Raw genomic sequence first — 18,536 nt, forward strand, 5'->3', positions numbered from 1 at the left:
TTTTTGCTCTCCATTCAGCCAAGTCTTTGGTCACCTTAGGAACTCTGACCAAACTTGAAATTCAAAGCAGCATTAAAGCAAAAATTTTCTATATTTAAAGAAGGCAATAGATAAGTGTGTCAGCAGACAGAAGTACATTTAAAAGCTGTTTCATAAATACAAAATTCTCTACTTGGCATAAGGGTCTCATTTATACTCTTGCTTAAAACTTCTTCTGTAGACTTTTGCTTTTACTAGAAAGCATAAAAAATAGGACAGGCAATATGATACTTAAAGCTAAGTATCAAGATCTCTTCAATTTCTTTTTTCTTTCATGGAACTTGGCCAAAATTGTATTTTTTTCTTGGTTTTAATTTTAAAAAGCAAGTAATTCTGCCTGCCTTTCATAATTGGATTATTTTAGCTATGCTATCTGAGAAATTTTCCGGAGTGTTTATTTTACCTGCAGCACAATTCAATTTCTTATAAATCATTGAAGATGTAGTGCTTTTATGAAACTTATCTAAATAAGATACATCAATCAGTATGGCATCACTAACTAGACTATAATATTAAAAAAAAAAAATTATTAGTGATCACGGAAATCAAATGCTCTCTATCTTTTTGAGGGCATCCCCTCTTTTATTAAGAGTATCATTAGGTTTATTAAATGGCTTCTCCAAACTTTTGACGTGAAGAATGTCCTCCATTAAGAAAGGGTTAGAGTGTCCTTTATTGAAGGAAGCACAGTCTTGCATATTATATGATAAAAATTACATCTGATCTGACTGTGTTGAATGATCAAAATTTTCCTTGGTTTAAAGACATGACTTTTTTATAATTACGACATATTCTGTGGATAGGTAAATATCAGGGGTTTGTGTCAGTTTTGCCACACTGGGTGATGTTAGTATAAAATGCAAACAGAAAAGGTGTCTCTACTCCCACAAAGTGCAACAAATTATACAGTTCCCTTTAAGAGAATTTGCATGAAATTTCAGCAAAACTGAGATTTGAATGACAAAGTTTCATATTGAAGAAACAACTCAACTTCTAATAAGGTTTATACAAAAGCGCCTTTTCAAACACAGGAACAAAATCTGTTCAAAGAGCTCCTGGTTAGCCTGTGAAAATACTTTGTAGTCTCTCACTCAAAATTATTTGCTCTGCTTCATACAGGAAGGTCCCACTGAGGCAGCAGGGAAATAAACTGTGTTTTCAAACTCGAGATGAACATTGTGTTATGGAACTAGCAACCTGACCCTCAAAACCAGGTTTCTTCAGGGACATTTATCTCAGTAACTTTAGCATCTGGTAATGCAGATGCCTACATTTGAGATAGTTACTTTGGGCTCCTCCAGAAGTGGAGTAGAACAAAAATGCTTTAAAAACATGATTCATTTGAACCATTTTACACATTTCTATTTGGGTAAGTGGAAACATATTCTGCAAATGCTCATTTTTTTCTCCATTGACTAGAAAGTAGTTCTACCAACTCCACTACTTGCAAGCTGAATAAACATCTAACAACAGATGTCTATATTTTCCCATAGGATTTACGGGAGGAGCATCAACCTTTTTTCATTCTCATACAGAGTTTGTTTGGTAGCAGGGCAAGTTTGCAATACCATTTGCATAAATTCATATCTCACATTCTCACTTGCAGACTTGTAATTTGCAGAAATGTGTCAGGAAATTCTCAACAGAAAAATCCAAGCAAAAGCTTGATGGACATCACTGTTCGAATTCAAAAAACAATATTGCTACATCAGACATATAACACAATATGAACACTTAAAGTAATTTCACAGGAAGGAGAAAAGGGAGAGCAGAAAGCCAAATCCAAATTCCATGCATATCTCAATGTAGTTATCTAATTAACCTGGATATTTAAGTCATTTTCCTTGTAAATATGGATATTAATTAGGTAGGTACAACAGAAATATGTCAGGAAGCAGGTGTAGATCTAAGCTTTAATTGTTTGGCTCTGTCAAAAATATGGAATATTTTTTAAGATGGCATGGAATTAGGAGGCTAATATTAGGTGGGGTCTTGGATTTCTCACAGACCATAAAGAAAGATGCTTTTTCCCTGAATTAAGTAGTTTTTTCATTTAACCCAGAATATCCTCCATCAAACCATATTATTTAGATTAATTAATTGTTACTGACTTTGATTTCTGAATGCCAAAGCTTTTTTTTTTTTAATTTGACATCTCTCTGGAATACCAAATACTTATTCTTCTGCTAGTTATCAAGAATTGGCCTTGAAACAATTGTACAAAATAGACAGGTTATTGAAAAGAAGCATATTAAATGCAGAAGTTCTGCAAAGAAAGATCTCTGATAATGGAAACAAGCATTGCAGATGATTAAAAGCTGAAAGTATACGGGAAAAAGCAAGTTAACTGAGCTTCTGGAGTGAACAGATGTGATCTTTAGAGTTTAGAAATATTATTTTCCTCTTCTTATTCCCTAGTGAACACAGAGGCAGGACACTGTAACTTACTTCATTTTCCACATATTTTGTTCTGAGGTTCAGTTACTTTTTTCTGGGGTTTATATTGAAGATATCCAAAGCCTTATTCAGTAAAAAAATAGGCTGTTCTGAATACCCTTGACACAGTTAGGAGTAAAGCTCAAGAGAAAATAGCTATTTTTGTCCAATCATAATGATCAATTCAAAATAAAATACAATGGTTAGAGAGAGAGCATACAAAAGTGGACAATGACATTAACTCAGTGAACATATTTTCACTGTCTGCTCAGCTGTAATATTGTCATCAAACAATTTCATCAGCAGAAGGGGTTTAGCCAGCTCATCTTCTCTAAGCCTTAGTGCAAATGCTGGTCTGAAACCAAGGAGAAAAAGAGATGGAACATCTTAGCCTGGAGGTAGAGATTGCTTATATTATTGCCTTCACTATTGTTTTCAGATAAGCTTGAACAATTCACTATGTAATACAAGCTCAGACCAAAAGGCCACATTAACCCCTAGATCTTACTAGCCTGTATTTGCAAAGAGAGAAAAGTGAGCATTCAAGAAGTTGAAAGTTCTAAAAACTAAGTTAGGTCAAGGTTATGAGTCACTAAAATATACTTTTTTAATAAGTTTATATTTTATTATTCTCAGCCTACTAAGCAGTACTTTTGGAAAGAACCTGAAAGTCCTGGAAGGCAATCATGAGATAGTCCAGTGTCCTGGAAGTGGTGATGGCTAAGAGCATCCTGGGCTGACGCAGCAGGAACAGAGACAATAGTTTTACTCAGCACTTACTAGACCACAGCAAGATATTGCATCCAGCTTTGGCACTGAAGTACAGAAAGGATGGTGATACACAATAAGAAGACTGTAGGGGACTGAAGTACTTGCAACTGTAAGGATGGAGACCAAGTTTTATTGAGCCAGGAAGCACCTAACAGCAACCCCCCAATATTTGTGCGGAGGCTATTGAGGAGACAGACCCAGGCTCTTCACCACAGTGTATAGTGGGAGGGTGGGAGACAACATGCCTAACTTGAAACAAGAAAGGTCCAGGCTGAATAGAAGGGAAAACCTTTGCATTCTGAGGATAGTCATGCTGTCCAGAGCAGTTGTGCCATCTCCATCACTGCAGATTTTCAAGACTAGTCTGCATAAGGTCCTGAGCTACCTGGTCTGATCCTGTCTCTGATACTCCTTGGAAAAGAGATTGGACTACAGGCCTCCTGCGACTCATTCCCATATGAGTTTTCCTGTGATCTTATGACTCTAGAAGAAAAAAAGACCCACAAGATTTGGAATTAAGTTCTGAATTTGAAGTGTAAGCAAAGACTATTTCTCCCTCAATTTGTTCTTTATTATGCCTTGGAAATAGGCTGTAGCTTGCCTTCACTCTGAGTAACAACACAGCATCAAAGAAATGCTTTTGTGACATTCGATCCTTAGCAGAAACAACTTTTAAGATGTTGAAGAGTAACTGCTCACCAATAACAAGAATAAGAATGAAAATATTTAAATATTAAGTTCTAAAATAATCTTTCTAACTGGAATAATCTTATATGAGTGCTTTAACCCTTGCTTGTAAGCAGGGTAAATTATAACCTGTGATTTTCTCTGTCATCTGCCCCTAATACAATACACAATGTTTGTCTTCTAAGTTAGGATCGGGTTGTCAAATGTAAATGTCTATCAGTGAGATAATCATCTTGGGCTGTTTTTTCAGTCATTAAAGAGAAACTGGTATTTTTACCTTAAAAGTCTTTACATTTTTTTACATTTTATTTCAGACATTCTATGAAATAAATCATCACTTTCACATTCTAAAGCAGCTAATTATTTCACCTATATTGATTACAAAATTAATTTATCTGAACTTAGCTCAGAGAAGTCATCTTTGGAGTCCCCTCTCCAACTGCTGGCACTTAGACCTCCATCTAGTCATATGCCCAAGACATAGGTAATTCCTTACATAGAAAAAGAGTCAGAAAAGGATTTTAATGAGAATACAGAACAGAATACACTCACAGGCACAAGACATGGCCACACACACACACACACACACTGACCAGCCCTGTATATGTACAACCCTCCCCTTTTATCCCCTTATCTGTTTCCCATGTTTTTTACTCCCCCAACCACCTTGATCCCTCCACTGGGAACCTTTAGCTCATTCCCCAAGCAGCCCCTAGTAAGTAATCCTGAAATGTTCTTCCCAGCACCACATAATGTGTCACACCCCCATACACAGTGACACCCCCACCCCCAGTCTTTTATCTTGTAGTAAAACGATACATATATGCAAGGGTGAGTGCTGGAAGTACATGATTTATCATCAACATTTTGCAGACTTTTCCAAAAGAACACTGAAATCTAGGGACTGAATCACAGGCTAATACAAAGCAGAGTAGCTCTCATCTGACCTTTAATGATTTCAGTGTATCATATATTTAAGTGTGCCTTTTCTTCGGCTTTACCACATTGTGAAACTTTCATTTCATATTCCGTTTTTCAGGCATTAGACATGGCTACACGGCAATATTGTCAATATATATAACTCTATGAAAGTTATTTCTCTTCAACTCACTTGTTAATAACTTTCTGGAATAATGTATGGCAGAACAGCTACATGAATATCAGGTTAGATATATTGGCATGTGGCATCCATAAAGTCCTCACAAGTTTTTAACTATTTTTCAGGGTGTATCACAATGAAGAATACTGTTTTGTTTCAGATTCCCATGAGGTTTTAAGAGAAAAAAAAATTAAAAAAAAGGAAAAATATATGCTCTTTAAGAAAAGACAATAAAATGTGTTTGGGAAGCTTTAAACGTTTCTATGTTGGCAGCTTTTCTTTTCTTTTTTTTCCTTCCACTTACAGTTCAATACAGCACTTCTGAAGGTGGCATTTCTTTTTTTCTACACCAAACGAAACCAGAAAGCTTCAAGCACCCAGACCATAAACTTATTTTTCTTTTTATCTTCAACTCCACTTGAAACTTTGTTGTCTGACAGTTGCATCTCACTCATTACCAATGATTTCGTGGTATCACTTTACAGCTGACTTTGTTCTGACACATAAGATCAGAAAAGCCTGAGACTAAATGCCTAAGTCATAAATTTTAACTGTCGTTCAATTTAAATGCTTCCTGAAGACTGTTCTCCATTTAGTCATTCGTAGACGTCGGGTTTTTTCCCCCGCTGTTATTACATTGCCCTCTAGAAATGCTGACAAAGACTGGCTCCACGAGTTCACCCTGTGTCAGCCTTTCATACTCTTCCAAGTTGAAATGTTTCTGTTGTCATTACCAAGAAAGGTTCAACATATGTAGATGCATATTCTACACACTATTATGCTTCAGGCAGCCAAATAATTTCTTTTATCATGGTGTCAGCTTTTTAAAAGCCACCAGGAAGTGCCAGTCTTTGCATGTAAGGTCCAATGCACCCTGTGTGACATAGAGGTGGAGGAAATGCAGTTTCTGGGGTGTTTGTAGGCAACTTTTGACCTGTGGACACTGCACAGAGCAGGGAGAAACTTTAGAGTGTTCACAGTTTCTGAGGATCTATCAGGCATGGTTTATAAAATGTGAGTGTTGATGGGTATACTGTGTAAATTGCCCATTTTTTCAGTTGTTAAGATGCTTGCATGCTATCTGCAAGGCATGACTGGAGAAAAAAACATCCCAGTGAAACAGGATTTCAAAGTTTATAGTCACACGAATAGGACAGGATTTCAAAGTTTATAATCACATCAATAATGTCTTCTTCTCACATTTTAGAGCATTTGTCTATGCTCTAAAACACATGCTAACATATGTATGGAGAGCAAGAGGATAGGCAAAATGTCAGTCTGAGCCTTCCCTGTCCAAACCAAGCACACTGTATGCATGAGCAGGAAGCAGGGTTGCTATGTGGACCTACGCAGAAGATGGATCTAGGGCAAAATCCAGTTGCTTCTGAGTAGTCTCATGGCAAAAACCTAATGGATTAATGCTTGTTATTGTTATTATTATTATCCCAGGAGGAAACCAGGATTAGTTCAGGGTTAGACCTCTGCAGAGCTTGCTTAATTCATTGATATATAGCACTTATGGTGGGAAGTGCAGTCCATTATGTTCTTGATTCTACTGTTGGACTGACTTAGACCAAGATAATACAGGAAAAAATAAATGCAACAATAACAAATTGTGCTTTAGGATGATGAGATAGGGACAGGAGTAGAGAGCTAGAGACATAACTTGAATACTATGTTCAGTTTTGGGCCTCTCAGTACAAGAAAGACACTGAGGTGCTAGAGCATGGCCAGAGAAGGCAACCAAGCACATCTGGAGCAAGTCATATAAGGAGCAGCTGAGGGAGCTAGAGTTGTTTAGCTTGGAGAAAAGGAGGCTCAGGGGTGATCTTAGCACTCCCCACAACTACTTGAAAGGAGGTTGTAGTGAGATGGAGGTCGGTCTCTGTTCCCAAATAACAAGAAATAAGATGAGATGAAAAGGTCTCAAGTTGCACCAGGGGAGGCCTTGGAATAGGCTGCTTGGGGAAAGAGTGGAGTTATCATTTGTAGGGGTATTTAAATGATGTGTAGATGTGGTACGTAGGGACATGGTTTAGTGGTAGGCTTGGCAGTGCTGGGTTAACAGCTGGACTCAATGATCCTAGAGGTCTTTTCCAACCTAAACGATCCTATGCACAGCAATGATGGGGGTCATGGGGATATTTGAGACAAGGTTGTGAAGACAATTAAAATATCCAGGAAAAAACTAGGAGTAAGAATAGCAAACAGCATTACAGAGGGCAAGGATTAAGGTACATATGAGAGAATCAGAGATGGGGCACAAGGAGATCGACAGGAGTCCTCAACTTGGTTAAAAAAAAATAATAGAAAGTGGGACAAGGAGAAGACAGTGAAATGATGACTGAAGCCATAGCTCCTGCAGAGTAACACTTTTCTGCCTATGTGAAATATTTTTTTGCAGACTATAGGCTGCTGTGGAATGCAGAAATGGTCTTCCATCTGACTAGCAGAAGTAGTGTTGATAAGAATATTATAAATATTTGTGATATAGGCAAGAGCACCACTGAGATTCAGTGACTATCTGATCCTATGAATAATGCAGATAAAGTAACAAAACAGGCACTAATGCCTTAGATAGCTCCTGGTTGGCCCAGATACAGAAGTCACCAAGAAAACATAACAAATAAATTGTTATGTTGATCAGGAGAGCAGCAGCCACAACTACTTACAGTCCAGTGACTCAGAAGAAAATTCTGCTCATTCTACAAAACTTTCAGAAGGTGGTGTATAAATGGACATTGTGTTTCTTTATTACTTCACAAAAAGTATTATCCTACTGGGCTAGCTTGACATCTCCTACTTTTGTCAGACCTACTCACCACCTGCAAATTATTGGCAATGTTTCTATCTATTAATAATTTCTGACCCATAACTGAAAATAGCAATAACTTTTAACAACACATCTGACTTCCCAATCAGGCTTTGCCCTGCCATTTCTAATGTAGATTTCTCTACTCGTTCATGTTCTTATGATGATACAAGCTACATGAAATTAATTTCTTACAATAGGAAATGTAGAGAAAATATGTTCCTTATATTTCTGCAGGAATAGAAATGAATGATATGTTGGGTACTTTCAGCCTCATACAAAAAACACCAAGGTTTGAAAATATTTATTTGTATAAAACCAGTTCATGCAGAAATAGTGTAAAATATTGACAAGTCTCATAACATATCAGTTTTAATTTAAGAAATTTTAGTTTTTTCACTTTTTTCTCCCTCCTCCATGCAATAATTCAAATCATGGACCAGAACAAATTATCCCCTGTGGATACCACAAACAAAACCTCTCTATTCCACCACATGTTATTAGCCACTAAAAACAATAAACTAGAATCAGAACAGTACTTTACCAGACGGAGATACTACTTCTGTCACCTAATGTACCATTTAAATCAACTAATTCTTACCACAGCTCATCATATTGCCTCTGAACAAATGATTCCCATGCCTGAATTTACAACCAGTCACATTAACCTTAGACCTCACCTTACCTCGAAGAACCTTATTCAATTCCTCTAATAAGCACAGAAACCTTTCAAGGACAGTAAGGCTTATAATGCTATTTTCCATTTTAAATTTAGCTGAAGGAAAACTGTTTTTACTAGGGAAAATTAGATGCCTTTTTGACTTTTTGCAATGATTTGGTATCATGCAAGTCTTGTGAAGAACAATGGTTTTCCTTTAGAGAAATGAATTAAGGCAGATTCTCAGTTGGTGTAAAGTGACAGTTTGAATGTCAAGGTTTACCACTTGTGGAGCTGGTCAAGTAACCCTCATTTCTATAGAATACACTATTTAATGAAAAAAAGGCTGTAGACCCTAACTATCTCATTTTTTACAGAGTGTTTATTACCAGGAATCTGGAGGAACTACCTGTTTTATATATTCAGAAACACAAGTGTGCAATTTCCTGAGACCTGAAGCACTGCCTTCCGGCAAGCTTCTTTGGTGTGATACAGTTGCTGGCTTTATACAAAATTTACAGTGGTCTAATTTCCTTATTTGTTAATTAAAGTAATCTGGTAAATTTGCAGGATATGTTGTGATATAAATGGACATCCCAATTAGAGATGCAACCAAGTGACAAAAAGAGTTCTGTGATGAATGAAAAGGCATATATTTCATGTGGCTTAATGTGACACTCTTGCAAAGTGACAGATTAGAATCTTGTGCAGAAAGTTTATTTTCCTTAGTGGAAAAGTTATAAAAGAAAAGCTAGTGTAAGACAAGAGGTGGGTAGTTCTTTGAAGGAAAATGTAGATATAAACAGGTTTATAACAAAAAAAAAAAAAAAAAAGAAAAAATAAAAAGAAAATGAGCTTTCATCCGTACCCTAATATTCAGACCTGAGATTAAGTGCCTAATTTAGAGTCATGCAAGTCCCAAGCTCCTTCTAGAGACAAGCATCTCCAATCTGATTCAATCCACTGCCCTTCACAGCTTTGTATGAGCGAGTTTTCAGGCCTCATCTGGGATCACAGCAACAATGTTTTCACTGTTGAAGAATCTTCCAGTGGTGTTGCTGAAGGATGAGAAAAACAAGATGGTGATAAAGGAACACATTCCCTCACCTGAGTAGAGTGTACTCCTGGCAGCTTGGATTATTACTCCAGAAATTTGGCATTTCACCCTCCCATCCAACATCTCTTTTAAATTGATGTCTAGGACTAGGAAATTCCTCTTGTTTCCCTACTCCTGTATCACCTTATCAGGATTTAGGTGGCTCAGTTATATGTCTAGTACAGCAAATGTTATCCAAGAGGCAGAGAGCATGAGATGTGTTCTTCATTAAACCAAGTACAAAGCTGTTTGTTTCCAAAGGCAGAAATTCAATCCTATTAAAAAAACATTGTGTTAGGGTTTTCAAGTGCAGAGATACTTAATACTCACTTTTTTGAAGTTACATCTACATAATACAGTGTTACCTAATTACCTCCCTAACCTCAAGAAGTAGGTGCAATGATACAACCTGAGACATACTGTAAACTCCACAGGGGTCAAGCGGTGCATCACAGTAAAATGTAGGCAGTGGTATTTTTTCCTATACATTCACTCCTCCCAATTTAACCTCAGCTGTAGGGTATGTTGGGACCTTTCAGAAATTCAGGTAATCAGGTCTTGCCCGACATTTCTGTGTATGTTTTGTTAATATGCAAAGAAATACTAAGATGCCCCATACGAAAGAAATAATCATCTGATTCATTCAATGAAACAGTTCCCTATTTAGAAGATAGTTGCAAGGTCAAGTACTGATGTCTTTCATCAAAGAAAATTCCCTTGGAAATTAAGGGAAACTCTGCCAGATGAAGGACTCAATAAAAAACTTATGTTCTCTCCCCAACTGTTCATAACTTAAGATTTATGCACCAAATTATGCACTTCATGGATTCTTTGACTCAATAGTGCATACAATCTTATTCCAGTTATTTTAAGAAGTGATATGTGTAATGTTAGCATGAGGAACCTAAACTGAAAAAAAAAAAAAAATGGCCTTCTGCCAAGAATTTCAAGAGGGAGACACACTCATTTTCTGAAGCATTTGACAGCAACTAGATTCCTTTTAAGTATCCCTGAAAGGCCATGTGCACCCTGGCTTAAAGACTGGTAAGGGGTGAAGTAGGGCTAAAAAGTGAAAGGTTGACTTTCATCAGATTATGGTCTACATGAGAAAAAATTCAAAGGTCTCAAGGTGACTTAGGGCATGTCTGAGAATTGTCTCCTTATATATTAGATGTCTGCTGTTTTAATCAAATCTTTGGGCTTCTCAGAGAGGTTCATATCATCAGAAATAAAAATAATCGACAAAGAAATGTATCCAGTTACTTGAAAACAGTTTCTAACTATTTCTCAGTTTCCATCAGCCCACATTTATAGTCATCAAAAGTCACATATTGTACATATTCATTTTTGTAGGATACAGAGCGCACTGACTGACAGGGATTTCAGTATCCAGGGGTACCCTGGAAATCCTATAACTTGCTGGGGAGCAGAGCATCTCACTGTTTTTCATCAGTTTGGAAGAATTTTTCTCACTAGGAACACTACTCAGTGTCTTCCTACTTCTAAGCATCCCCTTCATTTCTTTGAAGGATCTAGTTCTGCATGTACTTTTGGCTAGTGTTGGAGAAAGGTTGCTGGAGTTCACCATGAGTCTGATCAATGTGGCAGTTTCTCTGATCCTACTAAAGAGTATATTTGAAAATCTGGGTTCATGTTACAGGGGTCGGGACCAGTTTTTCACTATTTGGGTATAACCAAAACTGTGTATTATTCTACACTCTCTGTGTCATTTCTGATGGACTGTTAATAATGGATCATTTGCAGCAGCTGCCCAGGGCACACCTGACACCTCAGGCTACAAAATGGGCGTTAAAGAACTCTGCAAGGCAGAGTAGCGTTTCTACCAATGAGTCACCAACAAGTCACCAACGACTCTTCTGTGATAACTCCCCTCCAGGGAGGCATTAGCAACTTCACACCCAGCCTGAGGGGTCAACTCCGCTAATGGGCAACACTGGACTGGCATAATAGGCAGCTGCAATGACCTAGACCATCAAAGATTCCAAAATATTCCATGACTCACAGAATTAAATCACCCATTGTGAAACTCTCCACCTTGGGGCAGGTACTGGGCATTCCCACCTGAACCTGAGCACATATAATCTTGGGGTTTTGGGACTTCTTGTACCACTTGTCAGATCCAGAGGAGGACTTCAACAGGACTTGGACTGCCACTCTCAACAAGACTGCAATCATCACTTCAACAGAGCTGCAACCATCATCCGGAACAACAGGTTTCCTTTCCTTTCACTTTGCGCCCAGGGGGACCATGAACACCATTCTGTTCTTGTCACAGTGTGCTGGGTTATACATCTGTCTTTGTGGGTTAAAACCAGTTTTCTCTTTATCATTGTATTTATTGTAGTCTTTTTAGTAAATAGTAACTCTGACTTGTAATCTCTCTTGAGTTGAGTTCATTTCTCCCACTGGTTTACTTTTAAACCAGCACAATGTCATATCAGACTGCGGCCATTTTAGCTGAAGATGAATACTACAAGAGCACTTCACTCAATAGTGGTCATCAAAGAGATTTCAGACTGTGACATACAGCTTCACTTTTTTGTTGATCTGCTGGGTTTGAGGTATTTTTGGTGTGGTGGCTTTGGTGGGTTTTTTTTGGGGGGGAGAGGAGATTTTTTTGGTTGCTTGCTTTGTTGGGTTTTTTGAGGGGGATTGGTTTGGGCTTTTTTAAGTTAAAATTGAGGAAAGTTTAGCATTCATAGGATCTGATATTTACAAAGAAAGAGAAAAAAAATGAAATGTGTTAGGCCCTCATTTTCCTCATTTGAATAGTTAAAAGTGCTGGAAAAAATTACTCTTTTGAATATCTTGCAATTTACTGTCTGTATATATAAAAAATATTATATAATACATGCAAGCATATATTTCCTTTGATTCTTTTTAGAACTAAAAAGAGAACATCTTATATAACATATATATCTTCAGAAGTAGATTATCCTCTTTTTTTTTCATAGGCTGGAGGAGAGCTTCCTTTTCATCATAATTAGTTACTGAAAAGTGGAACACTGGATGATTAAAAGCATTTCTTTCTTTTTTTATGAAATTATTTCTCCCCAAAGGCTAAATAGAACATGATCTACTTATACATATTTTTCTGCAGATGGTGTTTAGCTATGTATGTATAGATTCCATATGATTGATCTAGCCAGGAAGAACATTCTGATCAGATGTATCTGGTAAAGGACAATCTTGGAATTAAATGTGTGTCAAGCCTGAATCTCCTTATTATTTTTTTAAATTACATTAGTGAAGAATGTCCTGCTATTCTATAGTTTAGAATATTTTAAAATTTAAATCTCCTCACTACCTCCTCTGGATTATTAAGAGTAGATGACAACTGAGACAGTGTAATTTCTTAATAAAAATTCAAGTGCATGCAGCAATAGCTTGTCTTCTTTTTTAAAATAGGACAAAACAGTTAGTGGAAACTACATAAACTATTTAATTCTTTAAAATAAAATTCTTGTAAGGATTCGTGGACAACTAATGACACTGATCTTTAGTCTTATTTTGATAAAGGAAATCTCTTACCTCATAGCAAATTAAATAACTTATCAGGGTTTTATTATTTTCTGCTGCATTATTAAAGGTTTTATTCTGAGTCAGCACTTAAAAGACTCAGTCAAAGACTTATATTTGTTTTGCTAGCTATGTCACAAAAAAAGAGAATGGAAGATAGACTGTATCCATAACAGCATGTGCTATATGTAGGAACAAGCATTTCTGTGCCATGTTTCCATGTTTTTACTGTTCCATGCACAAATTATTTCTCATGTAAGTGGATCCTTTTGTTCATCAATTTATTGAAGGGAAATTGATTACCAATCAGAAGAACTGGGAAAACAAACATATTGAATTAGTTCCCAGTGAGTGTAATTTTAGACAGACATAAATTTCATATTTTTTTTTAACTTCAAGTACAGATAAATATTATGTTACCAAAAAGAATGAATGTAACAAACCATATACTATTAATATTTACTATTACTACAAAATGTTAACAGTTTTTGAGGCAATATTTTGATAGCATTTTTATTTCTTTCAAGATATCATTAAATTACAACCCCTAAAAAAAATGAAAACAAAAAAACCCCCACACGAAACCTGTATAGAATATTATAACAAAATTTTTGTCACCAGAAATATGAAAAGGTATCATCCAGTTCAAATAGACAAGATTATTATGACTTAATGAATTGGAAGAGACAGTGATGTGAAACATAAGGCAGTCAGTAGGATTTGGATTTACAGCTGGATTTTGTATTTACATCTGGGTTTTTAGTTAACTTCGAGTAAGACAGTTCTCCACTTTTTTCCATCTGCAAAGAAGGGATTGTGATACTGATCTTGATTTTAAAGTGCCTTTCAATTTACAGACCAAGAACACTGTATGAAGACTAAAGTTTGAGGGTGTCCCTTTTTGGGTCAATATCAATGACAATGGAAACATAGGACTTCTCTAATGTCATTAATGTTAACTTGTAAAGTTATTTGTGGAATATGTACAAGAGCTATCAGAATCTGCCTCATGTTAACACTAAGCAATAAATTCCATAATCACATACAGCTTTCCTATGATTGCTGCAAATGTTATTTTAGCAGCAATATATATAATGCTCCTTTAGAGCCTTGAAAGAAGAACACATTGAAATTCTTCTCCAGATACCACTGAGAATTTTATCCAGTCTTATCTGTTATATCTTCATGAGAATATTTAAATAAAATGGCTGACTAGAATAACAAATTTCTTTGCATACATTGACATTTCATAAATGTGACCTATGCTAAAATCAAGAGACTGGCCAGAGAACTGAGATGACATTAGAAACTGTCTATTCTAATTGTCTCTTTTCTATAAATAAAGAGAACAGAAGACAGGGTAAAAACCTATTTCTAATTAGCATCAGTTAAATATCAACTTTTTTAAAGCTTGCTGACATTAAACAAAAAATTATGTTTGGTCTTCTTCTGTAGTAAATGAAAAATAAAATCATTTGCTGCTGTAATCCAGTAAGGGAGATGAAGTGTAAGAAAAATCTACCAGACCTGCAGGAGATCTTTGAACAAGCAACTACAAAAAATGCACTAAACTTCTGACAATTCTGTAAAGAGAACACATATTTAGAGTAGTAGATGACTAACCAGCTACCCTTTTCTTGGAAAACCATTCCAATGGCTTTCAAAATCATGGCCAATAAAAAAGAAAACAGAAGGATGATACTAAGGAAATCCTAGGAGCTTAATCAAATTAAGTCATGAAGAATGGGAAAAAACTACTCTTTTCAAAAAAAAAAAACTATGCCAGGTTTTGAGAGTGGATGATTAGAAAGTCTGAGATGCTAATGTTACTATTACAAGCAGCTAATCAGTTACTGCCATCTACAGAGCTGCTCTCACAGCTCCACATTGATGAAGAAGTTTCACGTATTTAGTGTCACAGCAGCACTCCACAGGTCAGATCTTCTTCCCTATAATACCGGAGAGAATCTTACCATTGACTTTAACAAATGCAGAAACATTGTGCCAAATTTATAACCCATTAGTTTGGCACCGCACAAGAGAGTTAACTTGCCATATTATTATTATTCCTGTGCCAGACACCACTGAAGAAAGATAAAATGTACTTTTCAAATTCATATTAATATATATTTTAATTTGATAAAGGACCAGCTGAAATTGAAAGACCTTTTTTGCTTTCTTTCCCACAGTTCTTCTTCAGTCTTACCTTTTTTATTAGAATAGAAATACTCTACAAATCACATTTGCAGACAACATCTTGCAAAAATATTCGCACATCCACAGTGAAGTCTGTCTGAATTCCCACAGAGCCTGAGACAATAACTGTTGATTAGGTATTTGTGTCAGTAGTAGTGACAAAAAGATCAATATAATTATTACAGCTTACTACAGCATACAAGAAAGGACTAAGAAAATCTAAATTTACATTTTTAGTATTTTAGGCAAAATTGTTTGGGGAGGGGAAAGAAAGAGTATCTTTCTCACAGATGATGTAGAATTAAAATTGGATAATAAGACTGAAGGATCAAAGACAGAGACAGCATAATCGTTTTCATTTTCACAAAGAGGTATATTCCAGGGGTTTTTTAAGTGATTCCAATAAATATTAAATGCCTACAATATATTTCCCCAGATGCTCATAGTATAATGAAATATATGGCACAGAAATGTAAAAATATTTGGAGTGAATCTGCCGAGTTACAGCTACACCCTGTAATGGACTTTTCTTCTCTGAAATGGATGTGAAGAATTTCTTTTCTGTCAGCTACAATCTCTTATTACAGCAATGTTGGTAAATATGCCATAAAACTTACAAAGCAGATACTTTGTTAGGATACTGGACCTGATATTTCTGGAAAGTACTTAATGAATTTATGTTGCAGAGCAAAGCACTCTTGTATTTCTCCCTCTAGCCAAGAAATTGTATGTCAGAACAACACAGGGGCAGAAGAAGTTGCCAGTTCTGTCAGAGGGTGCTGGGCTTCTCAGTGCACCTGACAACTGAGCTGTGGAAAAGGCAGAGGGATGAAAGGCTTCATTTCCCTTAATGTCCAGTTATGACTTTCATAGAAACATAGAATAGCTTGGGTTGGAAGTGACCTTAAAGATCACTTGTTCCTACTCTCCTGCCACAGGCAAGGACACCTTCCACTTGATTAAGCTGCTCAGAGCCCCATCCAGCCTAGCTTTGAACACTTCCATGGATAACCACTTCCAGGGATATTTGCTGACCAAACCCAACAGCAATAGCATTTCTTTCCAAGAGTGAGCAATTATTTGCACACTGAAGAAAAACAGTATGAAAGATACATATACCAGCAGTACCTAGTGATGTCTACCAAATCATTGGTTCCTTTTTATTCAGAACTCAGAAGAAAGCTCCCCAACTGTATGCACAGCTGCACCAGCATGCCCAGGAACACCAATCTATACTCTCTATCTTTGAATTTTGTGTCTTAATTTCATTTTTGTACTGTACAGGCCTGCATGTTTTCAACTAAGATCTTTCCTCAAAATACAGGCAAAAATACCTGAACTGATATGCGATTGACGAGTACAACTTAAAGTAGTCTAGCATTGTACTATCTCAATATTTTAAAGGTGTTGGCTGTGTATCTCAGAGGATTTTGCCTGGAAGCCAGTTGTGGAAACATTTATTACAAGTTATTAACTAATAAAAGCCTGCTGATGACATTGAAAGATGCTTCAAGTTTATGAAGACCTTGAACATTCACACTTACCAACAATGAGCTTTTGAACTATTATTTTGATTCACTTAAACTTTTTGTTGCAAGAGCAGTTGTGGTATTATTTGGAGCAATCTTAATCTATTTTTATCCAACAGTGATATTGTATGAAAAGAATAGAAGGGAGGACACAAATATATGAAGTATTTAAAAGCCTTTTCTCATAATAAACAAAAGCACTCTATCCCATACTTCAGAGGGTCCAACAGGCATGGTGCCAACAGAAGAAATAACACACGTAGGTCAGAGTTAATATATCAAAGCAAACACTGCAAGCAGAATTCTTCTGAGTACTTAGGAATGCTGGTCTGGTAGAGACAAACATTCAAATTAAAGCAGTTTTCCTCACTTATGAAATAGTGTTGCAAGTGGAAGAACACTGCCATAGCAGATGAAATGGAAAGCATGGTGAAGAAGAAGCAAATAACATGGTGCCAAATTCTAATTTACTTTAGGCTGCAAAAGTAAAGAGATCAAAGAGGTGTTTCTTGCATTGAAACAAGAGTAAACCAAGCTCACACACAACCTCAGGGTAGGTCACACTAGTGTGTAAAGGCGACCACAATTTCCCTTATTACATGACTACAGATGAGAACATGGAGACTGGAGTTATCACTTCTTTTGCAAACAACTCTAACATTAATTTACACTCTTTACATTCACTCAGGGCTGTTAATTTCACAAAAGATGCTTCTATCTGCCGATGTGCTTCATGTGTGGAAATTTCAACTCCAATTTTCTGCTGTATTTGAACATGTTTATGCATATTGGTATGAACTACTTTATAGATTACAGGTGCTGCTACACATACGTTAAAATTATAATTTTTCAACTTTGGTCCTTAAAAGTCTAACAAATATGTCATAACCTAAGCTCATAATATCATAACATCATAATATCTACTGAAATCATGAAGAAAAGGAAGGCTATGTAATTCATAGCAATTCACCTTGTTTCTGTGCCCGTGTCTCCTCAGTCTCAGACTGCCTAGAGTTCCTATGATATATGAATGTTTTACTGAAATCCACTGGTTGTTTTTTTGGTCTGTTGATTAGGCACCCAGCATGTAAAATATTAGCAGATTTCAGTCATACATCACAAGCATCTTTTCAGATGCTGCAAGATATCAAACACATGATTTCTATTGAAGAAAAAACTGACAGGAAGTGACAGCAGCCACCTCCTTCTGTCCACAAACATCCATTAAAAATTTCTTCTTTTTATCCCACACTTAAAATTCTACTTAATAGAGGTCTACTTGGCATCAGTTGCATAAGCCATGGGCTCTCGTGCCACAGACACAGATACATCAAATGAAGTATGTAGCACACGTGGAATGTCAAATTTTCTATGTATTGGTCCAGGGGTACCTAAAATGTGAGATGAGAGTAGTGACCCCAAACAGCACTACATTTGTTGGCTCTTCTCTTAAAGAAAAACACAAAGAGGCAAAATAACATAAGGAGCCATAACTATCAGGATATTTTTGCACATTCCAATCTGAAATCCCCACTACACCTTCAGTAACTCAGTAGCTGTGCTACCCCCTAGCATTCTCTTCAGTGAAGGTGATTTGCCACCACAGCATTTGCTTTGCCCTGCATTGGTCTAGAGCAGTCCACATGGTCAGTTGAGGATGTGAAAATCTCTGT

The 18,536-nt window shown here is 36.4% G+C and overlaps 1 long non-coding RNA gene across 1 annotated transcript in view; it reads right to left on the reverse strand.

Moving 5' to 3' along the window:
- The window catches only part of LOC108639428, a 77,208-nt gene extending 59,338 nt beyond the window's left edge, over nucleotides 1–17,870 (reverse strand). Inside the window, exon 1 of the long non-coding RNA XR_001920466.1 lies at nucleotides 17,834–17,870. This is a non-coding gene — a long non-coding RNA (uncharacterized LOC108639428). The remainder of the gene's footprint in view (nucleotides 1–17,833) is intronic.
- Between the last annotated feature and the right edge of the window lie 666 nt (nucleotides 17,871–18,536).

The sequence above is a fragment of the Manacus vitellinus genome, unplaced genomic scaffold (genome assembly GCF_001715985.3).
Source record: "Manacus vitellinus isolate BGI_N305 unplaced genomic scaffold, ASM171598v3 scaffold_2_pilon, whole genome shotgun sequence".
NCBI lineage: Eukaryota > Metazoa > Chordata > Aves > Passeriformes > Pipridae > Manacus > Manacus vitellinus.